At 41.9% G+C, this 21,902-nt stretch overlaps 1 long non-coding RNA gene and 1 pseudogene across 1 annotated transcript in view; both read left to right on the forward strand.

Annotated features, from left to right (window-relative positions):
• Positions 1–21,644, forward strand: part of LOC129049062 (uncharacterized) — a 94,021-nt gene extending 72,377 nt beyond the window's left edge. The window contains exon 3 of the long non-coding RNA XR_008511831.1: positions 21,159–21,644. This is a non-coding gene — a long non-coding RNA (uncharacterized LOC129049062). The remainder of the gene's footprint in view (positions 1–21,158) is intronic.
• Positions 491–3,843, forward strand: LOC100456853 (5-hydroxytryptamine receptor 7-like; annotated as a pseudogene).
• Positions 21,645–21,902: the final 258 nt, after the last annotated feature.

Here is a 21,902-nt window from a genome sequence, read left to right on the forward strand (position 1 = left end):
CCTATTCAAAAGTCTTCTCACCAATTTTGTCACCATTTACTGAGCTGAGTGCCTGCTTTCTGTCAAGTTTTTGCAAATATATCTCTACTCCACACTCTACCGACAAGAAATATTTTGGAGCCATTTAAAAAGGAGGAAACGGAAACTTCTGCTACTGCCTGATCCTCCATTGCTCCGAGCCGCGCGGCTGCTGCGGGCTGTGGAGACGCCGGCCGAGCCCCGTCGGAGCGCCCGCGAGCCCGCGCGTCCCGGGCGTCCGTCGGGGTCCGAGGTCCCTCCCGCAGGAAGTCCCCGCTCTGCAGCGCTCCCGCGTTTCACGCAGCGGCCGGGGGTCTGGGACAGGCGGGGCCCCGAGGCCGAGCCGGCGCAGGCCTCAAACTGGGCCGGGCGGAGGGGAACCGGCGAGTTGAAGCCCCGGGGCCGAAAGCCGGAGCCTGTGGCTGCTGGCGGGGGTGAGGAAGGGGGTGGGGCGGCTTCTTGGGCAGCTCCACACGGCGGCGCGGTGATGGATGTTAACAGCAGCGGCCACCTGGACCTCTGCGGGCGCCTCTGCTCTTTCCTGCTGCCAGAGGTGGGGGGGCAGGCTGCCCGACCTGAGCCCCGACGGTGGCGCCGAACCGGTCGCGGGATCCGGGACGCCGCATCTGCTGAGCGGGGCGCCCGAGATGACGGCCAGCCCGGCGCCCACCTGGGACGCAACCCCGGGCAATGCCTCCGGCCGCGGGGAGCAAATCAAGAAAGGGCCGAGAAAGTTGTGATCGGCTCCGTCCTGACGCTCATCTCGCTGCTGACGATCGCGGGCCAACTGCCTGGTGGTATCTCCGTGTGCTTCGTCAAGAAGCTCCGCCAACCCTCCAACTACCTGATCGTGTCCATGGCGCTGGCCAACCTCTCGGTGGCCGTGGCGGTCATGCCCTTCATCAGTGTCACCGACCTCATCGGGGGCAAGTGGATCTTTGGACACTTTTTCTGCAACGTCTTCTTCTCCATGAATGTCATGTGCTGCACGGCCTGGATCTTGACCTTGTACGTGATCAGCATCGACAGGTACCTTGGGATCACGAGGCGTCTCACGTACCCTGTGAGGCAGAATGGGAAATGCATGGCGAAGATGATTCTTTCTGTCTGCCTTCTCTCCGCCTCTGTCACTTTACCTCCCACTCTTTGGCTGGGCTCAGAATGTAAATGATGATGAGGTGTGCTTGGTCAGTCAAGACTTTGGCTACACGACTTACTACACCGCAGTGGCATCCTAATCCTCAGGTCCGTCATGCTTTTCATGTACTACCAGATTTACAAGGCCGCCAGGAAAAGCGCGGCCTAACACAGGCTACCCAGCTTCCCTGGAGTGGAGCCAGACAGCAGTAGTCACCCTGAATGGCACAGTGAAGTTCCAGGAGGTGGAAGAGTGTGCAAACCTTTCGAGACTCCTCAAGCATGAAAGGAAAAAATATCTCCATCTTTAAGCGGGAACAGAAAGCAGCGACTACCCTGGGGATCATCGTCTGGGCCTTCACCGTGTGCGGGCTGCCCTTTTTCCTCCTCTTGACAGCCAGACCCTTCTGTCTGTGGCACTGCCTGCAGCTGCATCCCACTGTGGGTGGAGAGGATATTTCCATGGCTGGGCTATGGAAACTCTCTCATTAACCCTTTTATATATGCCTTCTTCAACTGGGACCTGAGGACCACCTATCGCAGCCAGCTCCAGTGCCAGTACCAGAATATCAACTGGACACTCTCAGCTGCAGGCATGCATGAAGCCCTGAAGCTTGCTGAGAGGCCAGAGAGACCTGAGTTTGTCCTACAAAACTCTGACTACTGTAGAAAAAAAAGTCATGATTCGTGACTGAAAGCGGGATAATGGAGATGAAATAAACAAGGCAAAATAGAGGTGGAAACAGAAGAAAGTCATTTGCCAAGACTGCAGAATGGAATGTGGCTTCTGTCCTTTCTTAGGATGGCTAAAACGTGACAAACAGCGTGACCTGATGTACAACATATCTTATGAGGGAGATGGTGACCTCTCCTTTTTTCTGTGGATCAGTGTTATTGTGTGTTCTCAGTTTAAGATAGCAGATCAACTCAGCAGTAAGCACACTGACAGAATTGAGTTCCAGAAAGGAAGCAGTTTCAGGTTCTTAGCACATGTCCAAATCCATGCAAGTGGGAGAAAGTTCCAATGCACACTTTCCATGCTTCCGAGTCTAGGTCTCGTGGTGAATATTCAGTAATCATTCACGAGACAGAATGTATTTTGTTGTATGACAGAAGGGTTTACCAAGCAAACTGTGGTAAGCATAGTATTGAATATGTTGCATGTCCATGTTAGAAAACAGAACCCAGTTATCAGCTAATACAAATGATTTCCCAGAGCAGTGTTTGTTTCAAGCTTCTGTCAAATAGTTTGGCTTTTCTGCAGGGCCCCTGTAACTTCCCCACTAATGTACTTCTTTGTTAATTCACTTATTGTTATGGTGTAGCTCAGGAACAGGTCTCAGGATGGAGAGCAGCACACAATCTGAGCAAAGCTTTTTCTTGTGCTCTGAAGGGTCCTGAGACGTGAGGGGGCTGCCTTCCATGAAGATTTTTATCTCAGTGCAGTGCGAGTGGTACCCAACTGTATTGTCATTAACATGATTATTGGCATGTTTTTGACTCTCATTTTTCACAAGGGTGCAGTGGGGCCACGGACGATCCCACGGGATGGTCCATAACTGTATGTTATATGGAAATAGTGTGAGAATAATGGGTTTTCCATGAAAGGTTGTGATGCTTCTGGAGATAGGGGCATAAACATGTTCATTCTTATTGAGCAGCATTGTATACAAACCACATTGTGTGAAGCGGAGGTCACCCAGACCACTCCTGGGAAATGCTCCAGAACACCAGTCTGTTCCTTCTAGATAATTTGTTCTCTGTATTTATTTTTATTTTTTATTTTGAGGCAGTGTCTCACCCACCCTGTCTCCCAGGCTGGAGTGCAGTGGTGTGATCTCAGTTCACTGCAACCTCCGCCTCCTGGGTTTAAGCAATTCTCCTACCTCTGCCTCCCAAGTGGCTGAGATTACAGGTGCCTGCCACCACACCTGGCTAATTTTTGTATTTTTAGTAGAGAAGGGGTTTCACCATGTTGGCCAGGTGGTCTCGAACTCCTGACCTCAGTTGATCCACCTGCCTTGGTGCCCAAATTGCTGAGATTACAGGTGTGAGCCACTGTGCCCAGCCTGTTCTCTGTATCTTAAATCAACTGTGTGCCAAAGCAGTTCTGTCTCCTGACTCCCACCCCTACCCACCAAAAAATGGTAGACATGAAGGGCAGGTAAGGGAACAGATAAGGTCTCTTTGCAAATATATATATTTTAAACGAACTGTGTAATAAGTATGAGCTAAGGAGACAGAAAGACAGTAGATGAGAAAAGAAGAGTACCTATACCTAAAAGGGGAAAAATGAACATAATCCTTCATTTGATAAGAGAGAACTGAAAGAGAATATTATTTTTCTACAACAAAGCAAGCTGTCCTCTCAGGATAAAGTGGAATTTTGACATGGATTATGGACTTCTTCCAACTCCCATTGACATTGCTTCTTACCACACATGGGGAAGGACTGTCTTTCCTGAAAGGGGAAGAGGGCACTATCCTTTCAGACACAGTTTGTACAAATTCCTGAACTGCAGATTTGCTAATGTGACCGCATATACTTATATTCATAATTTAAGTGATTATTTAATGTCAGATACATATTGTTAAACTTGAAAATGTTTTATTACATTACATCAAATAAAGTATATTTGTAGCTGAAAAAATTAAAAATAATAAAAAGGAGGAAACTGAGGCTCAAAATAATTAAGTAACTTTCCCAGGCAGCAACTAATGTGCGGCTTGGTGAGGATTTGAACTCATGTCTGTGGTGTCAGTGTCCATAATGCTTTGTACTCTGTCACCCTGGCTTTTCCAATCTGTATCTACATCTGCATATGGCACTGCTTTCCAAATACTTTCTGAATGTTCAGCTTCCCCCTTGGACTCACTCCTTGAAACTGACTTCTCTGAAAGTGTCCCTCAGACACTGTCCATGAACACTGTGTGGTCCTTCTGTTTGAACTCTCTTGTCATCTCATTTGTTCTAATATTCTGCCTACGTGAGGATTCTTTCTCTTTTCTTTTTTTGATACAGGATCTTACTTACTCTGTTGCCCAGGCTGGAGTGCAGTGGCATGATCTTGGCTCACTGCAGCTTCGAACTCCCTTGCTCAAGTGATCCTCCCACCTTAGCCTCCTGAGTAGCTGGGACTGCAGGTGCACACCTAATTTTTCTATTTTTTGTAGAGACAAGGTTTCTCCATGTTGCCCAGGCTGGTCTCAAACTCCTGGGCTCAAGCAATTCGTCCACCTTGGCCTGTCGAAGTGCTGGGATTACAGGTGTGAGCCACTTTGCCCAGCCTATTTTTCTTTTTTTGAGAGAGGCTCTTGCTCTGTCGCCCAGGCTGGGGAGCAGTGGTGTGATCGTAGGTCACTGCAGCCTAGAACTCCTGGGCTCAAGTGATCCTGCCACCTCAGCCTCCTGACTACCTGGGACTACAGGTGTGCACCACTACTGCCAGTGAATTTTTAATACATTTTTGCAGAGAAGGGAATTTCACTATGCTACCCATGCTGGTCTCAAACTCCTGCCTCAATTGATCCTCCTCCATCCGCCTCCCAAAGTGGTTAAATTAAGCCAACCTGCCTGGCCTTTATGAGGATTCTTTATGCATGTTTTATCCATTGGTTGCATTGTCATTTGAAATTGTTAACCTAATTGTCAGACTAATTTGCGGCAGCTGCCCTAAACCAGAACTGAGGGATGGCCTGCTGTGCTTTCATCCTGAGCAAGGGGAAGTTGAGCTGGAGCCAGGTAGTGGCAATCAATAATAGTGGTACTGTTGACCTCTAGCTTTGTGGTAAAAGATATTAACTTTATTAACTCCAGACAAAAAAGATTTGCCCTTTGACAAATATTTGTTCATTGCTATAAAGTAAATTGCCATTTAATTATTTCATAGTTCCTTGACTCTAAGATGCTATTGATTATAAGACAGGCCCTGTTATTTTATGTGCCACCAAGAAAGAAAACAAATGCTGCTAAGTAAACTATGACATTCAATTGATTTAAAATGCATCCAGAGACATTAAAATGTGAAATAGCATGCAGCTTAGAATTCATAAGAGATTCTTAGGTTGCTTTGTAAGGGTCTCTGAGTATTTTTGTCTGCTCACAACCATACCGCCTTTATAACAAACTAATCTTTTAAAAGGCAAGATCTATTTTTCTTTAGCATTTCCCTCACTAGCCACACTCAGAGGTTGCTCAATAAGTGTGGAATGATTTAAAACATTCTTGATATTAGATCTAGTCATCTATTTTAGTTACTAAACTAGATACAGTGCAATGGGCTCTATTACTTAGTATGGTCAAGTAGCAAAAACATTTGGGAATCAGAAAACATCGGGTCAAAAGATGGGGATTCCAATCTGGCTCTGTCCTACCAGTGTAATGAATATTTCTTCTGCAAATTTCCTAACCTCTGCAGAACTCACTTTCTTTCTTTTTTTAAATTTAGACAGGGTCTTGCTATGTTGCTCAGGTTGGTCTCAAACTCCTGGGCTCAAGTGATCTTTCCACCTTGGCCTTGCACAGTGCTGGGATTACAGGTGTGAGCCACTGCACCTGGCCTCAGAACTCACTTTCTACATCTGCAACACTGGGGTAATAATGCCAGCTCACAGTGCTGTCGGGAGGATTAAAGGAGTCCAGGCAATAAAAAGCACTGTATACACTGTTAAGGGCTAGATTCTCCCCACACCTATGGTCAAGTTTGTCCTGCTACCAAGAGCTGAACATTGCTGCTTCAAGAGCATTGTGGGGAAGCATCATTTTAAAGTCCAGATTATTTGGTATCTTGCTTTTTTTTTTTTTTTTTTTTTTTTGAGATGGAATCTTGCTCTGTCTCCCAGGCATGATCTCGGCTTACTGCAACCTCTGCCTCTCAGGTTCAAGTGATTCTCCTGCCTCAGCCTCCCAAGTAGCTGGGATTATAGGCGCATGCCTCCCAAGTAGCTGGGATTACAGGTGCACACCCAGCTAATTTTTGTATTTTTAGTAGAGACAGGGTTTCACCATGTTGGCCAGGCTGGTCTTGAACTCCTGACCTCAGGTGATCCACCCGCCTCAGCCTCCCAAAGTGCTGGGATTATAGGCATGAGTCACCACGCCCAGCTATTTGGTGTCTTTCTTTATCTGAAGAATTCGGTATGCTGTGAGACATTTTCCTTTGCAATTTATTAGGTATTATGATTGAATACTGTTGAGTGTGTATAAACTGAAAGAAAAATTCTAAGCCCCCAGTCGACTGAATGGACCCCTCGTCTCAGCCAATGGGATTCCAAAGAAACCTGAAAAACTAGTTCAGGCCATGATGGGAAGTGGGGGTCCCATCATGCCTCATTACACCTTCCTCCTTTTGGAATTCAGGCACAACTGACCAGCATTAACATTAAATCTTAAGGCTGAGAACACAGACTCTTTGTAGCAATAAGATACCAAATTGTAACCTTGTATAGCATCATATGACAGATAGCAGCTTTGAAAGAAATAAAAATATTTTAGATGCCGGGCACAGTGGCTCATGCCTGTAACCCCAGCACTTTGGGAGGCCAAGGCAGGCAGATTACCTGAGGTCAGGAGTTCAAGACTAGCCTGGCCAACATGGTGAAACCCCATCTGTACTGAAAATACAAAAATTAGTCCAGTGTGGTAGCTCATTCCTGTAATCCTAGCTACTCAGGAGGCTGAGGCACGATAATTGCTTGAACCCAGGAGGCAGAGGTTGCAGTGAGCCGAGATTGCATCACTGCACTCCAGCCTGGGCAACAGAGTAAGACTCTGTCTAAAAAAAAAAACCCCAAAAACAAAAAACAAAATCAGATATGAATAAGAACATGGGTGGTTAGACATCTCTCCCATCCGTAGGAGGAGAGAGGGAGGAAAAGGTGGGTGTCTGCCTATGTACTTATGGAGGTTGGAGTTGGCAAGTTATGGGAGCTCCTGTCAGAAGGCTTTCATTTTCTCTGTGAAATAGGTTATGAGAATGATGGAACAGGAAGCAGGAGAGAACAGCTACCACCATTCTTTCCTTATAGGTAAGACATGGGCAAATCAAATAATATATGGCAATAAGGCATCAACACACAGTTGCATGTAATAAAGTAGGCTGGAATTTATTCTCAAGGTAATGAGGATCTATTCCATTAAGATTTTTACATACGGTGACTAAATAATTAGTGTTTCTGCCTCAGTTTAGCAGTAGTATTTTCTGGTGCACCTGAGACTCTTCTGAGTCCTGGCCCAAGAGTATAAGGCTCACAGAGAAGGGGTATTTCCTCCACATTACCCCCCTCTCCTTTGTGCAGTCTGCACGAAGACTGCCTTCCCAGTCAGCATTTTTTTATTTTATTTTATTTTTTTTTTGAGACAGAGTGTGGCTCTGTCGCCCAGGCTGGAGTGCAGTGGCGTGATCTTGGCTCACTGCAACCTCCGCCTCCTGGGTTCAAGCGATTCCCCTGCCTCAGCCCCCCGAGTAGCTGGGATTACAGGTGCGTGCCACCATGCACGGCTAATTTTTTGTATTTTAGTACAGATGGGGTTTCATCACATTGGCCAGGATGGTCTTGATCTCCTGACCTCATGATCCGCCTGCCTCGGCCTCCCAAAGTGCTGGGATTACAGGCATGAGCCTCTGTGCCCGGCCCCCAGTCAGCTTTTTAAATTTTTGCATTCTTATATTTTATTTCTAAGTGACATTCAAAATTGTATATATTTATCACATACAGCATGATGTTTTGAAGTATATACACGTTGTGGATGACTAAATCTAGCTACTTCATGTATTCATTCCCTCATAGTTATCATTTTTGTGGTGAGAAAGCTTAACATCCACTCTTTTAGCAGTTTTCAAGAATATTTTGTTATAACTATAGTGTCCATGTTGTACAATAGATCTCTTGAACTTCTCCTTTCTATCTAACTGAAATTTTGTATCATTTAACAAACATGATCCCAATACCCACCCCTCCCAACTGCCCCAGCCCCTGCTAACCACCTTTCTACTCTCTACTTCTATGAGATCAAGTTAGCATCCACGTGAGTGAGATCATGCAGTTATTTATTTTTCTGGGCCTGGCTTATTTCACATGACATAGTATCCTCCATTTTCATCCCTGTTGTTGCACATGAGAGGATTTTCTTACTTTTTTATGGCTTAATAGTATTCTATTGTGTATATATACTACATTTTCTTTATCCATTCATCTGTTGATGAACACTTAGGTTGATTTCATATCTTGGTCACTTACTTGAAGTACTGTTCATTAAGCAAAGCCAATAGCTTTGATTCAAGTCAAGTACTATGAATAGTGCTGCAATGAAAATGGATGTGCAGATATCTCTTCAACACTGATTTCATCTTCTTTGAATATACACCCAGGAGTGGGATTGTTGGATCACATGGTAGTTCTAATTTTAATTCCATGAGGAACCTCCATACTATTTTCCAGATACATGAAGGATGGAAATTAATGGCTGTACTAATTTACATTCCCACCAGCAGTGTGCAAGGGTTCCTTTCTCCACATCCTTGCCAACACTGGTTATCTTTTGTCTTTTTGATAATAACCTTTCTATGATGTAGGAGGTGACATCTCACTGTAGTTTTAATTGGCATTGCTCTGATGATTAGTAATGTTGAGCCTTTTTCATAAACCTGTTGGCCATTTGTGCCTTCTTTCGAGAAATGTCTAGTCGGGTCCTTTGTCTATTTTTTTATTTTTATTTTTTGAGACGGAGTCTCACTCTATTGCCCAGGCTGGAGTGCAGTGGTGTGATCTCAGTTCACTGCAACTTCCGCCTCCTGGGTTCAGGTGATTCTCCTGCCTCAGCCTCCGAGTATCTGGAATTACAGGTGCGTACTATCATGCCCGGCTAATTTTTGTATTTTTAGTAGAGACAGGGTTTCACCATGTTGGCCAGGCTGGCCTCAAACTCTTGACCTCAGGTGTTCTGCCCGCCTTGGCCTCCCAAAATACTGGCATTACAGGCGTGAGCCACCATGCCCGGCCTGCCTTTAAAATTTTTTAATTTTTTGAGACATAGTCTCGTTGTGTCTCCCAGGCTGGAGTGCAGTGGCACAATCTCAGCTTACTGCAACCTCCACCTCCTGGGTTCACGTGATTTTCCTGCCTCAGCCACTTGAGTAGCTGGGATTACAGGCATGCGCCACCATGCCTGGCTAATTTTTGTATTTTGAGTACAGACAGGGTTTCATCATGTTGTCCAGGCTGGTCTCGAACTCCTGACCTCAGGTGATCCACCCCACCCTCAGCCTCCCAAAGTGCTGAGATTACAGGCTGATCTCGAACTCCTGGCCTCAAGTGACCTGCCCACATTGGCCTTCCAAAGCGCGGGGATTTTAGGTGTGAGTGACTGCGCCCAGCCATATTTTAAAAATAAGATTATTTGTTGTATTGCTATTGAGTTATTTGAGTTCTTTATACATTTTTTGGTATTAACTCCTTATCAGATGTATAATTTGCAAGTATTTTCCCCTCTTTTGTAGGCTGTCTCTTCACTCTGTTAATTGCCCTGCAGAAGGTTTTTAGTCTGATGTAATCCCATTTGTCTATTTTGCTTTTGTTGCCTGTGCTTCCACCAGCATTTCTCATCCAGGACAGGGCTCCTCCCAGGGTGTCTGACTGTGGACATGCTCCCCCCTCTTCAGGGTGGGCCCACTCCCTGCCCACAGTGGCGTGCTTTTTCTTCTGTCTCCCATCAGAACATAGGGTACCAGCAATATCTACTCACTAAGAAATTGTTTCCTTTCATCTTTCTTTCTAAATTATAAAATGAAAAGTCATCTTCTTTAATGTTCAACATTTCTAAATGTCTGGTTTGTTTAAATTTATAAATAATTTATAGATTTAAATTTACTGATTTGTGTTAAATTTATTCACCACGGTTTATTTATTACCTACCCAGTTCCCAGGTAGTCTATGAGGTTCTAAACTGTAGCAGTGAACAAAACAGACGAAAACCCCTGCTTTACTGGAGTTTACATTTCGGCATGGGAGACAGGCAGTAAATAAACACATTCGTAAATATGTAATAGGTCAGGTGGTGTGTGTTGAAGGCTGACATATGTCAGTGTGTGCCACTTTAGATAGGGTGGTGACATTTCAACAGAGACTCCCCAAAAAGTGAGGGCATCACTGAGAACATAGCTAGGGGAGAAGTTTTCAAGTCAGTGAGAAAGGCACGTGCAAAGGCCCTGAGGTGGGAGAGTACCTGGCATGTTGAGGAAAGCAAGGAGGCCAGTGTGGCTGGAGTTTACTGAGAAGGAAGAAGGTTACAGGCAAGGGCTCCAGAACCAGGCTGCCTCAGTTCAAATCCCTGCTTACAAGTTGGGTGACCTGGGGCAACTTATTTACTCTCTCTTTGCCTCAGGGCTCTCATCTGAAAAATGGAAATAATGATAATATGTACCTCAGAGGCTTGTTATGAAGATGAATAATTGCAAAGCACTTAGAACAGGGCCTGGCACATAGTAAGTGCTCTATAAGTGAATCTTAACCTAAAAAAGGAGAAGAATGATGAAAAATCCAAATTGAAGCAACTATTTCAATATCATAAAATTACTAGTCTATATTCTTTTAAAATGTCAATGTCTTAAAAGACAAGAAAAGGCTGAAAAATTGATTCAAATTAAAGGAGACTAGAGAGACACTACAATTAAATGTCATATGTGATTATGGGCTGGACCCTGTGCCAGGAAAAAATATTCTAAAGAACATTAGTAGAATTAAATTGATTAAATTAAATTAGTAGAATTAAATTGATTAAATACAGACTGTAGATTAGATAAAAGTATTATATCAATATTAAAGTTCCTGACATTGATAATTATATTGTGGTTGTGTAAAAGAATATCCTTGTTCTTAAGAAATAGACATAGGGGTATTAAGGGGATAAGCGGACATGATATATGCAACCTACTATCAAATGGTGTAGAGATAAGCTGTGACACACACACACACACACACACACACACACACACACAGCCTACTTCTTTAACCTAATATATTAGTATCCTTCTCCTAGTTTCCTATACCATAGCCACATTGATCTCCTTGGTATTCCTTAAGAATACAAGTATGTTCTAGAGCAGGGTGTAGGTATTCACTGTTTCTTTGCTTAGAATTTCTTCTCCCAGAAATTGACTTGAATGGCTTCTTTTCATCATTCGGGTCTCAAATCCCCTTTTCAGAGGAGCTTCCTCGACTCCCCAACCTAAAGTGTCCCCTCTCCCTAGAGCGCTTATCATTATCTGAAAATAATTAATTCATTTCTATGCTTCTTTTCCTTTTTGTCTTTTTCTTCCCACTAAATTGTACATGTCATAAGAGGAGAGATCTTCTAGATCACAACTCTATCTTCAGTACCTAGAATAGTGTCAGAAACATAAGCTCTCAATATATATTTGTTGAATGAATGGGATGGGATGGGGTGGGTTGGTGTGGGATAGAAGACTCTAGGAGGAAGATCGGCAGCATGAACACAGTTATTGGAGAGACTGTGTGTGCATTAGTGTCTATCATTCCATCCTACTACAGGTATAACTTTTTAAGAAGGGAGATATGTTTAAAAGAGGTTGGGAGGAGAAAGAGAGAGAAAGCATAAAGAGGAAAAAAGTATAAGATATGCTTATTTGAAACTTAGAGGTTGATCATAATCAGCAATTTTAGAGAAAAAGAGGAATCAAAGGAGAGGAACTTTGTTGACATGTCCAAAACAACTGTAATGTCAGCTATTTCTTTCCTTTTTTTTCTTTTTTGCCAGAGTTTTGCGCTTTCGCCCAGGCTGGAGTGAAGTAGCTTGAAATTGGCTCACTGCAGCTTGCGCCCCCCAGGGTTCAAGTGATTCTCCTGCCTCAGCCTCCTGAGTAGCTGGGATTATAGGTGCTCACGACCACCCCTGGCTAATTTTTGTATTTTTAGTAGAGACAGGGTTTTGTCATATTGTCCAGGCTGGTCTCGAACTCCTGACCTCAGGTGATCCACCCGCCTCAGCCTCCCAAAGTGCTGGGATTACAGATGTGAGCCACCACGCTCAGCCTAATGTCAGCTATTTCTTTTTGATGACATAATCCACATTAAAATTGTATCTAGAACAGTAAGAGGAGCCAGTCTCCAATGACATCCACATGGATGTATTGTCCTTTATTTTGGAAAATTCCCCTTCCATCTTATTTAGGACAATGTTGTAAGTTTCCCACTCTTGGGATCAGCACTTGGATGTTGTCTTTGGCTCTCTTCATCCTTACATTTTCTTTTTTCCCTGCTAAATCCTCAATTCTTTGTGATTCTTCTCTTATATTACTCTCACATGTGGACTTATGATGTGGGTCAGTGTTTCTCAGTGTGCTCCTTGCATCTGCTGTATCACTTGGAGAGCCTGTTAATCATGCAGATTCCTTGGCCCCAAATCAGAATCTCTGGGAGGGGTCAGCAGGGAAGCTGTTAACTTTTAAAATTTTTCATTTTTCTAAGTAAAATATACATTTCAAAAATTCAAAATATACTAAAGGATATGCGATAAATACTTTTTCTCCTAGACTCTGTTTCTCAGCTACCCTTTCCCCTTTCTCAGGAGTATGCATTGTTGCATTTTTTTTTTTTTTTTTTTGAGACAGGGTCACACTCCTCCACCCAGGCTGGGAGTGCAGTGGCACGATCTCGGCTCACTGCAACCTCCGCCTCCCGGGTTCAAGTGATTTTTGAGCCTTAGCCTCCCAAGTAGCTGGGATTACAGGTGCATGCCACCATACCCAGCTAATTTTTGTATTTTTAGTAGAGACAGGTTTCACTATGTTGGCCAGGCTGGTCTCAAACTCTTGACTTTAAGAAACCACCTGCCTCAGCCTCCCAAAGTGCTGGGATTACAGGTGTGAGCCACCACGCCCAGCCGAAAAGTATGCATTGTTATATTACTTTCATATATATTTTTCCAGAGTTTTTTTGTGCATAGACATGCAAATACATGCATATATTTTTTTCTCTACTTTCTCATTACACAAATGATAATGTACTATACTTATGGTTTCTGTAAATTGTTCTTTTGTTGTCATGTGCCAATATATTTTGGAAATCATGCTATAGTGATATATGAGTAATGATTCACGTTTTTCTCAGCGGTATGGATTTTCATGTATGGATGTGCCGTAAATACTTAACAAGGAGCCTATCAATGGAGGTTCACATTGTTTTCAATCCTTTGATAATAGGAACAATATTGCAATGAATAACCTCCGACATATATCATATCCCACATGTATAAATAAACCTGAAGAAAATTTTCCTGAGCCAAAGGATATGTACATTTAAAATTTTGACAGATATTGCTAAATTATTTTCAGTATAGGTTGGCAAACTCACCAGTGAAAACATCTGGGCCTTCAGATTTCTTTCTTGGAAGGCTATTAATTATTGATTCAATTTATTTAATAGAGCTAAAGTTATTCAGATTATTTATGCTTGTGTGAATTTTGGTAGTTTGTGTCTTTCAAGGAATTGGTCCATTTCATCTAAATTTTCAAATTCGTTGGCATAGAGTTGTTTATAGTATTCTTCTTTTCTCCTTCTAATATCTGTGTGATCAGTAGTGATAACCCTTCTTTTATTTCTGACATTGGTAATTTGTGTCTCCTCTTTTTTTCTTGGTTAGTTTGGGTAAAGGTTTATCAATTTGATTGTTCTTTCCAAAGAACCAGTCTTTGGTTTTGTTGATTCCCTCTATTGTTTTTCTGTGCTCAACTTCATTGATTTCTGTTGTAATTTTTATTTCTTCTGTTCCTCCACTGTCTTTCTTGCTCTAGTTTCTTAGGTGGAAGCTTAGGTTATTGGTTTTACATCTTTCTGTTTTTCTAATACATGCACTAAATTTCCCTTTAATCACTGTTTTTGCTGCACCTCACAAGTTTTGATAAGTTGTATTTCCATTTTCATTTAATTCAAGATATTATAAACTTCCCATAAAAGAGAAGTTGTTGAGCCTACATAACTTAAAAACTGACATATTTGTTGACTACCTGTGCTTAGAGAAAAATGCAGAGAGCAATGTGAGGCCAAAGTTGTGGAAGCAACGGAGCTTGTGAACCAAGAAAATGGAACAGGTTTTAGGTTAGCAGGGAAAGGTGAGAGAGAATTCCAGGGAAGAGTTCAGATAGTAATGCCTATTGGGAGAATCTCTATTTGGAAAGCATTTTATTTTAAATATATAAAATACACAACAAAATTACCAATTTAACATGCAATTATGGGTATTCATAATAATATTTTCTTTTTTTTTTTTGAGACAGAGCCTCGCTCTGTCTCACCCAGGCTGGAGTGCAGTGGCGCGATCTCAGCTCACTGCAGCCTTCACCTCCGGGGTTCAAGCAATTCTCCTGTCTCAGCCTCCTGAGTAGCTCGGACTACAGGCATGTGCCACCACACCCGGCTAATTTTTTGTATTTTTAGTAGAGACAGGGTTTCACCATGTTGGCCAGGCTAGTCTCGGACTCCTGACCTCGGGTGATCCACCCGTCTCAGCCTCCCAAAGTGCTGGGATAACAGGCATGAGCCACCAAGCCCAGCTCATAATATTTTCTGATTAATGGCTATAAGAAAGTGCTTTAAAATAATCAAAATATACCTTTTAAAATAAACAAATGAAAAAACAAAAGTATCTTTGAGTTTCTCTTGAGCCTTATTCTTTGACCCATGTGTTAGTTAGAAGTGTGTTGTTTAATTTTCAAATATTAGGGGGATTTCCTAGCTATCTTTCTGTTATTGATTTCTAGTTTAATCCCACTGTGGTCTGATAAATTCCTTTGTATGATTTCTATTCTAAATTTGCTAAGGTGTGTCTTATGGCCCAGAATGTGGTTTATCTTGATGAATGTCCTGTGTGGGCTTAAGAATAACGTGTATTCTGCTGTTGTTGAATGGAATAATCTATAATGTTAATTAGATCAAGTGATTGATAGTGCTACTCAGGTCAACTATATCCTTACTGATTTTCTGCCTGCTTGATTCATCAATTACTAACAAAAAGTTGTTGAAGTTTCTAACTATAAATAGTGGATTTGTCTATTTCTCCATTCAGCTTGGACTTGGGCACATTTAGGATTGTTATGTCTTCTTGGAGAATTGACCCCTTTATCATTACAGAGTGCCTCTGAATCCCAGAAAATTTTCCTCATTCTGAAGTCTGTTTGTCTGAAATTAATATGGCTCCTCCAGTATTCTTCTGATTAGTGTTAGAACGATTTATCCATTTCTATTTTTATCTTTCTTTCTTTTTCCATTCCTTTATTTTTAATCTATCTGTCTTTATAATAAGAATGGTTTTCTTGTAGATAATATATAGTCTTGCTTTCCTTATCCACTCTGACAGTGTCTTTTTTTTTTTTTTTTTTTTTTTTTTTTTTGAGATAGGGTCTTGCTCTGTCACCCAGACTGGAGTGCAGTGGCATGATCACTGCTTACTGCAGCCTTAACCTCCTGGGCTAAAGTGATCCTCTCACCTCAGCCTCCTGAGTAAGCTGAGACTACAGACACATGCCACCATGCCTGGCTAATTTTGTTTATTTTTTGTAGAGATGGGGTTTTGCCATGTTGTTCAGGTGGTCTTGAACTCCTGAGCTCAGGCAGTCTGCCTACTTTGCCCTCCCAAAGTGCTGGAATTACAGGTGTAAGCCACTGTGCTCAGCCTCTGTCTTTTAATCGGTATAGTTACTGATACAGTTGGATGAATATCAACTGTTTGCAACTATTTTCTATTTATTGCCAGAGGCTTCTCTTTCTGCCTTCTCTGGTTTCAACTGAGCATTTTATATGATTTTATGTTATCTGCTCTCTTAGTTTATCAATTATATTTCTTAAAATTTTTTAAAGTATTTTCCTTACTTTCAGTATGAATTTTTGACTAATCTAAGTCTATCTTCAAATAACACTATACCATTTCACATGTAGTGCAGATAGATTAAGATTAGGTTGTAATCTTAAGCAAGTCTGGAGAGTTTTAGAGATAAATGTGTGGAGGACAGAATAATCTACCTTATCTTTCATGGGTGGAAAAAGAGGTTAAGGAGTCCCAGACTGCCTACTTCTCCCTGTATCGCCTAAACTTTTGTTTTTAACGCTTTTTGATGCTATGTGATTTGGTGCACAGATACATGTAACTCATATCTTTATTATGCATTACATGCTTTATCATTATAAAGTGCTTTAAAAATCTTGTTAATGTTTTTTGCTCTTAACTCTGATATTAAGATCATATCCCCAGCTTTTATACAGTTAGGCTTTTCAGACACACTCTTGCTATCCTTTTATTTTTAACCTTTTTGAATTTTGAGCACACATATTTGACTATGGACAAAGAATTCCGCCTCTGCCTATATGCTCTATAATGCACCCTACATCTGAAATCACACTTTTCTTGTGCAGAGATGCATTCATATGCATATGATCTTTACCAGAGAAGTTTGCAAATGTATTTGTGATGGATGAGAATGTGTATTCAAAGGTAATATAGTACTGGAGTTATCTTCAGGGGTATCATACTCCTCTTGACTCAGCCCCTACCTCGCCACTAAAGGTTCGTTTTTAAATGAACAAAGCAATAGACAATAGAAAATCTCTTTTATGTGTGCCCAAAACAGAGTTTTGCTTTGCAATCCAATTTGAAGATTTTTTCAAAAGTGTATTTAGCTATTTCACATTAATTCCAAGACAAATGTTTGGTTTTTGTCATAAAATTTCAAGTTATATTTTCTATTTTTGCAATTTATAATCTCTTTGCTTTTTGTGTTTCCTGTGCCAACACTAAAGCATTTGTATTTTTGTACAAATGGTTTCCTTTATAATTATGTTATTTATAACACCCTATTCACCTGCATTTCTTGAGATAAGGCCAATTAATTTCCTACAATGAGCAACAATAAAATTAGCATCTTTGTTCTTCCATCTCCCTCCTGGTGTTAGTTTGTAAGGAGTGCTATAACAAAGTACTAAGATGTGGGTGGTTTAAGCAACAGAAATTATTATCTCACAGTTCTGGAGGTTAGAAATTCAAGATCAAAATGTCAGCAGGGTTAGTTTCTCCTGAGGGCTGGGAGGGAAGGACCTGTTCCATGTCACTCTCCTAGCTTCTGGTGGTCTCAGGTATTCCTTGGCTTGCAGATGGCATTCTCTCTGTGTCTTCACATTGTTTTCACTCTGTATGTGGCTGTCTCTGAGTCCAAATTTCCACTTTTTTTTTTTTATAAGGGGGCAGTCACACTGGATTAGGGCCCACCATAACAACCTCATCTTCGCTTAATCATCTGGAAAGACCCTATTTCTAAATAAGGCTACATTCATAGGCTCTGGGGGTTAGGATTTCAACATCTTTTTTGGAGGAACACAATTCAAACTATAATACTCTTCTACTGCTAGATTTTAGCCACATTACTCACTTCCTAATGTTTACCTTTGAACTAGTAAATGTACTATGGTTTTATTATTAATTTATCATTTTTAAGTTATAGTTTTTACTTCTGACTCTAAATGATGAAGAAATCAAATTACTTACTACTTTCTCCCCTCCCTCTTGGTTGCCAATCAATTTTTGCTGATTATATCATTTATACACTGTAGAGCTTCATAACATTCACATTTTACTCTATTATTTCCATGTTTGTTTGGCTCTGCTTGCTTTTCTCATTCCTGCCTTCTTTTTCAGTTTCTGTAGTCTATTCTTTCCCTCATTTCTTTCATTTCTCTGATATTTTTATTTCTGCTTCTAACTGAGCTCTGTCAAGTTTTTATATTTCTGCTTTTTAGTTTTGTTCTACAGTGATAATTGTTTCATTAAATTTTTATAATTCATGACAAAATATTTGGCCTAAATTTTCACCTGCTCTGTAGGGATATTTTTTCTGGTGTTTTTTGACCCATTCATTTTCTGTTCCTTTTCTTGATTTTTTTTTCCTCTTATATTTCTGGACAGCTCCTGTGTTGGTTCTGTTTTGAAAACTTGTTTTTTTTTTTTTTTTTTGTTTTTTTGAGACTGAATCTCGCTCTGTTGCCCAGGCTGGAGTGCAGTTTTGTGATCTTGGCTCACTGCAACCTCCGCCTCCTGGGTTCAAGCGATTCTCCTGCCTCAGCCTCCCAAGTAGCTGGAATTACAGGCATGCACCATCACACCTGGCTAATTGTTGTGTTTTTAGTAGAGATGGGGTTTTACCATGTTGGCCAAGCTGGTCTCGAACTCCTGACCTTAAGTGATCCACCCACCTCTGCCTCCCAAAGTGCTGGGATTACAGGCATGAGCCACTGTGCCCAGCTCTTGAATACTTAGTTTTAAATGAACACAGTGTTTACTGTATCAGCGATTCATGGTAAGTCAATGTGGAAAAGGGGCAAGAATGTGTTTCAAGCTATGGAAATTTTAAGAAACAATTCTCAGGTTTATATGGGAGTTTATTTAGCCTTCCCCACACCCAACCAGATAAAATCTGTTCCCAATGTAAATTGTCTCTTTTCTTAATACCCCATGGACAGATGATGAGAAGGAGGAGAAGAGGAAGAGAATGTGGAGGAAGTGAATATGGCTGCATCAAGGGATTCTTCTTTTAAACCTACATAATTTTTAAAAATCAACCTGTGCATCCCAGTTCCCATTGGTGCAAACAAGTGATTTTGATTTTATACTTCAGTGCATGCCCTTAACCTTGGTGAAATGTCTTTGCCACTTCTTTCTGAGATGTACAATCCTGAGTGATTGCTCCCTCTCTGAATTTTTTTTGAATCCTTGCTTCATCTTCTCTACTTTTCACATTCTTTTGCATACTTTGAGGTTCAAGGTTTTAACGGTTAAGTATTATGTTTGTATTTGCGTTTCTCCTTCTCCTTGCTATTTTTGGATAATTTTCTAAGAGGCAATAGAGAAATTCTGCTTTTATACCACTGTATTTAATTGAAAAGATGGAATCTGCATTTTGAAGGTTTCAGTGTGATAGATGACCTCAAGTTTTTTGATGTTCTTTCCATTGAGAGGTGGGGTCTACCTCCACTTCCCCTTGAATCTGGACTTGCTTCAGCCACTCACTTGTATAACTAATAGAAGGTGACAGAAATGACGGAGCATGACTTTTGAGTTAAGTCAGAGAGGCCGTGCAGCTACTGCATTGTTTGCCGGTACACTTGCCCTTGGAGCCCTGAGCTATCATGTAAGAAGGCTGCCATGCTGTGAGAACGCCTAAGCCCCATGGAGAGGCCACATGAAAAAGCTTGCTTGATAATCCCAGTTAAGCCCAGCATTTGAGTCATCCTAGCCCAGGTAGTGGACATGTCAGTGAAGAAGACTTCATCCGCAGACATTTGAGACATCCCCAACTGCTTAAACCTTTCCAGTGGCATCCCATGCTATCCTCACTGCACTCTGCCGGAATGCTTGACCCATAGAATCCTTAGGTATAATAAAATGGCTGTTTTATGGCATTCCTGTGAAGGAGGATTATTATACAGCAACAGACAATCAGAATGTCTGGTGAATCTTTTGCACAATAAAATTTGAAAACTACTGTCTGAGATAATTTTCACTGTACTCCAGAAAGTTGACGTCATGGTTGTATGCTGTTTTAACCCAGCTAAAGTCAAACAATTCTCAGAATTTCCTTCCTTATGTGGTTCCAGGTTGGAGCTGGCCACAAAAGAAATTTGTTGAAGATTTTAAGGGTGGAAATGAAGAAGCAGTCACCTTTAATGCTCTAAAGGACAGTGTAGGGCATCAATTGCCATTGCAACCCAGACACATTATCACTGATCTGCTGATTTACCTTGTTGGCATGGATCCTCAACTCCTTCAGCTCATTTTTTTTTTTTTAAGTATAATTCCCATTTTATTTTTCTCCAGAGAGTAGTCTGTCTTCAGTCTTTAAGAACGCAGCTCCTAGGCCGGGCGCGGTGGCTCACGCCTGTAATCCCAGGACTTTGGGAGGCCGAGGAGGGCGGATCATGAGGTCAGGAGATCGAGACCATCCTGGCTAACACGGCGAAACCCCGTCTCTACTAAAAATACAAAAAATTAGCCGGGCATGGTGGCGGGTGCCTGTAGTCCCAGCTACTCGGGAGGCTGAGGCAGGAGAATGGCGTCAGCCCGGGAGGCAGAGCTTGCAGTGAGCTGAGATCGAGCCACTGCACTCCAGCCTGGGTGACAGAGCAAGACTCTGTCTCAAAAAAAAAAAAAAAAAAAAAAAAAAAAAAGAACTCAGCTCCTTACATGGGCTTGGTGGGGGTCGTGGGGCAGCATCCGCAGGTATAAATCTGGGTGGGGGTGTTTGGTCATTATAGGCTTCACGAGGTCAATTCCTGACTCTTTGCTGTGAATTGCACAACCCACACAGTAATGCAGCTTCACATACAGCTTGGGAAGCACATAGGCATCGAAGATGCTCATTTCAGAAATGTCCCTGACTGTTGCAGCCTCCACTGTGTTTCAAATGACGAATTTCTTAATGGCCTTGTCCTTGGGCACGCAATGGGCACAGTTCGTGCAGCAAATAAGCTGCATGTGGCCATGGCCCATTTTGGCATGACCATTGTTCCTTCTTTCCTTTGTCGTCTTGGAGGTACAGACTGGAGACTCCTTCAGCTCTTGATGGACCTCTTTGAGTTTTGGGTCAGATGAAAGTGCTGCTCCATGGTGAAATATGCCAAAGAGTAGGATAGTTAACAGAGCCCTGGGGCAAAACAGTAAAGGGGTATTGCTTCTCATCTCACATTAAAAGCAAAAACCTGAAAAACACTTGGTCCTCTTTCTTGCTGAGGATTGAAAACAACGCCCTTGCCAACTCAATAATGTAGACCAAGCAACACAGAGCTGTGTTGTCTATTTCAGTAACATGTGCCATATTGCAATGTATCTGGGTTGCAATGGCAATGGTATAGCAGCTGTGTATGGGACTACAATAATGGTTCAATTTCTATAAGTTCATAGTAGTAGTCCAGCAGCCAGTTAATTTTTTTCTTTATCTTTCTTTCAGGGCCAGAAAAGCAAATTAAACTGGAATGTGATGGAGACCACTATCCCTGCCTCCTTTCCTTTTTTAAAGGTGGCACTAATTTCTGTAATTCTTTCCAAGATGTGGCTTTCCTTCTGATATACCATCATGGCTGGAAGAGAAGACATGGGTGAGCTTAGAGGCTTCCACTTGGCCATTTTTACCATAATAACTCTTATTCAACAGGTCAAGAGGGAAATCTGAGGACTTTTCCAGTTTTTAATGATAACCATCCCAATTATGCACTCAGGGGCCTAACCATCACTGGTAGGTTTATGTAGCCCATGTGAAATAGACTTGGACTGGGACTCCGTATATCTCCTGGCTTTCATAAGCTTCCACTCTAACTTGGGGACTATGCTGGCATTTCAGGCCCCCTGGCAGAATTATCAGCTAAGACTGTGTGTCTAATAGCCCTCAAAAATCTGGGTATTTCCATTTTCCCTAGTGTATCTGGGAAAAGGCTGCAGGTCCCTTTGGGGAGGGAATGGGGGCATGCTTACTGTATGTATTTGCAGTGGCATTGCAGGATTCCTTATCAAGGAGGTTAGACTTCCTTTTCAATCAGTAGGCTTTGGTTCTGAGAACTGGCCTAAGATCTGAAACAAAGGATGGCAATTACCCATTTGGTGACTGACATCAGCCTTTTGCTCACTAGCTTTCAATTTTTGTGTGGTCATATAAACCAAGTAGTAGTCTAATTGGTTGTCCTTCTGCCTTCTGTAT

The sequence above is a fragment of the Pongo abelii genome, chromosome 10, assembly GCF_028885655.2.
Source record: "Pongo abelii isolate AG06213 chromosome 10, NHGRI_mPonAbe1-v2.0_pri, whole genome shotgun sequence".
Lineage (NCBI taxonomy): Eukaryota > Metazoa > Chordata > Mammalia > Primates > Hominidae > Pongo > Pongo abelii.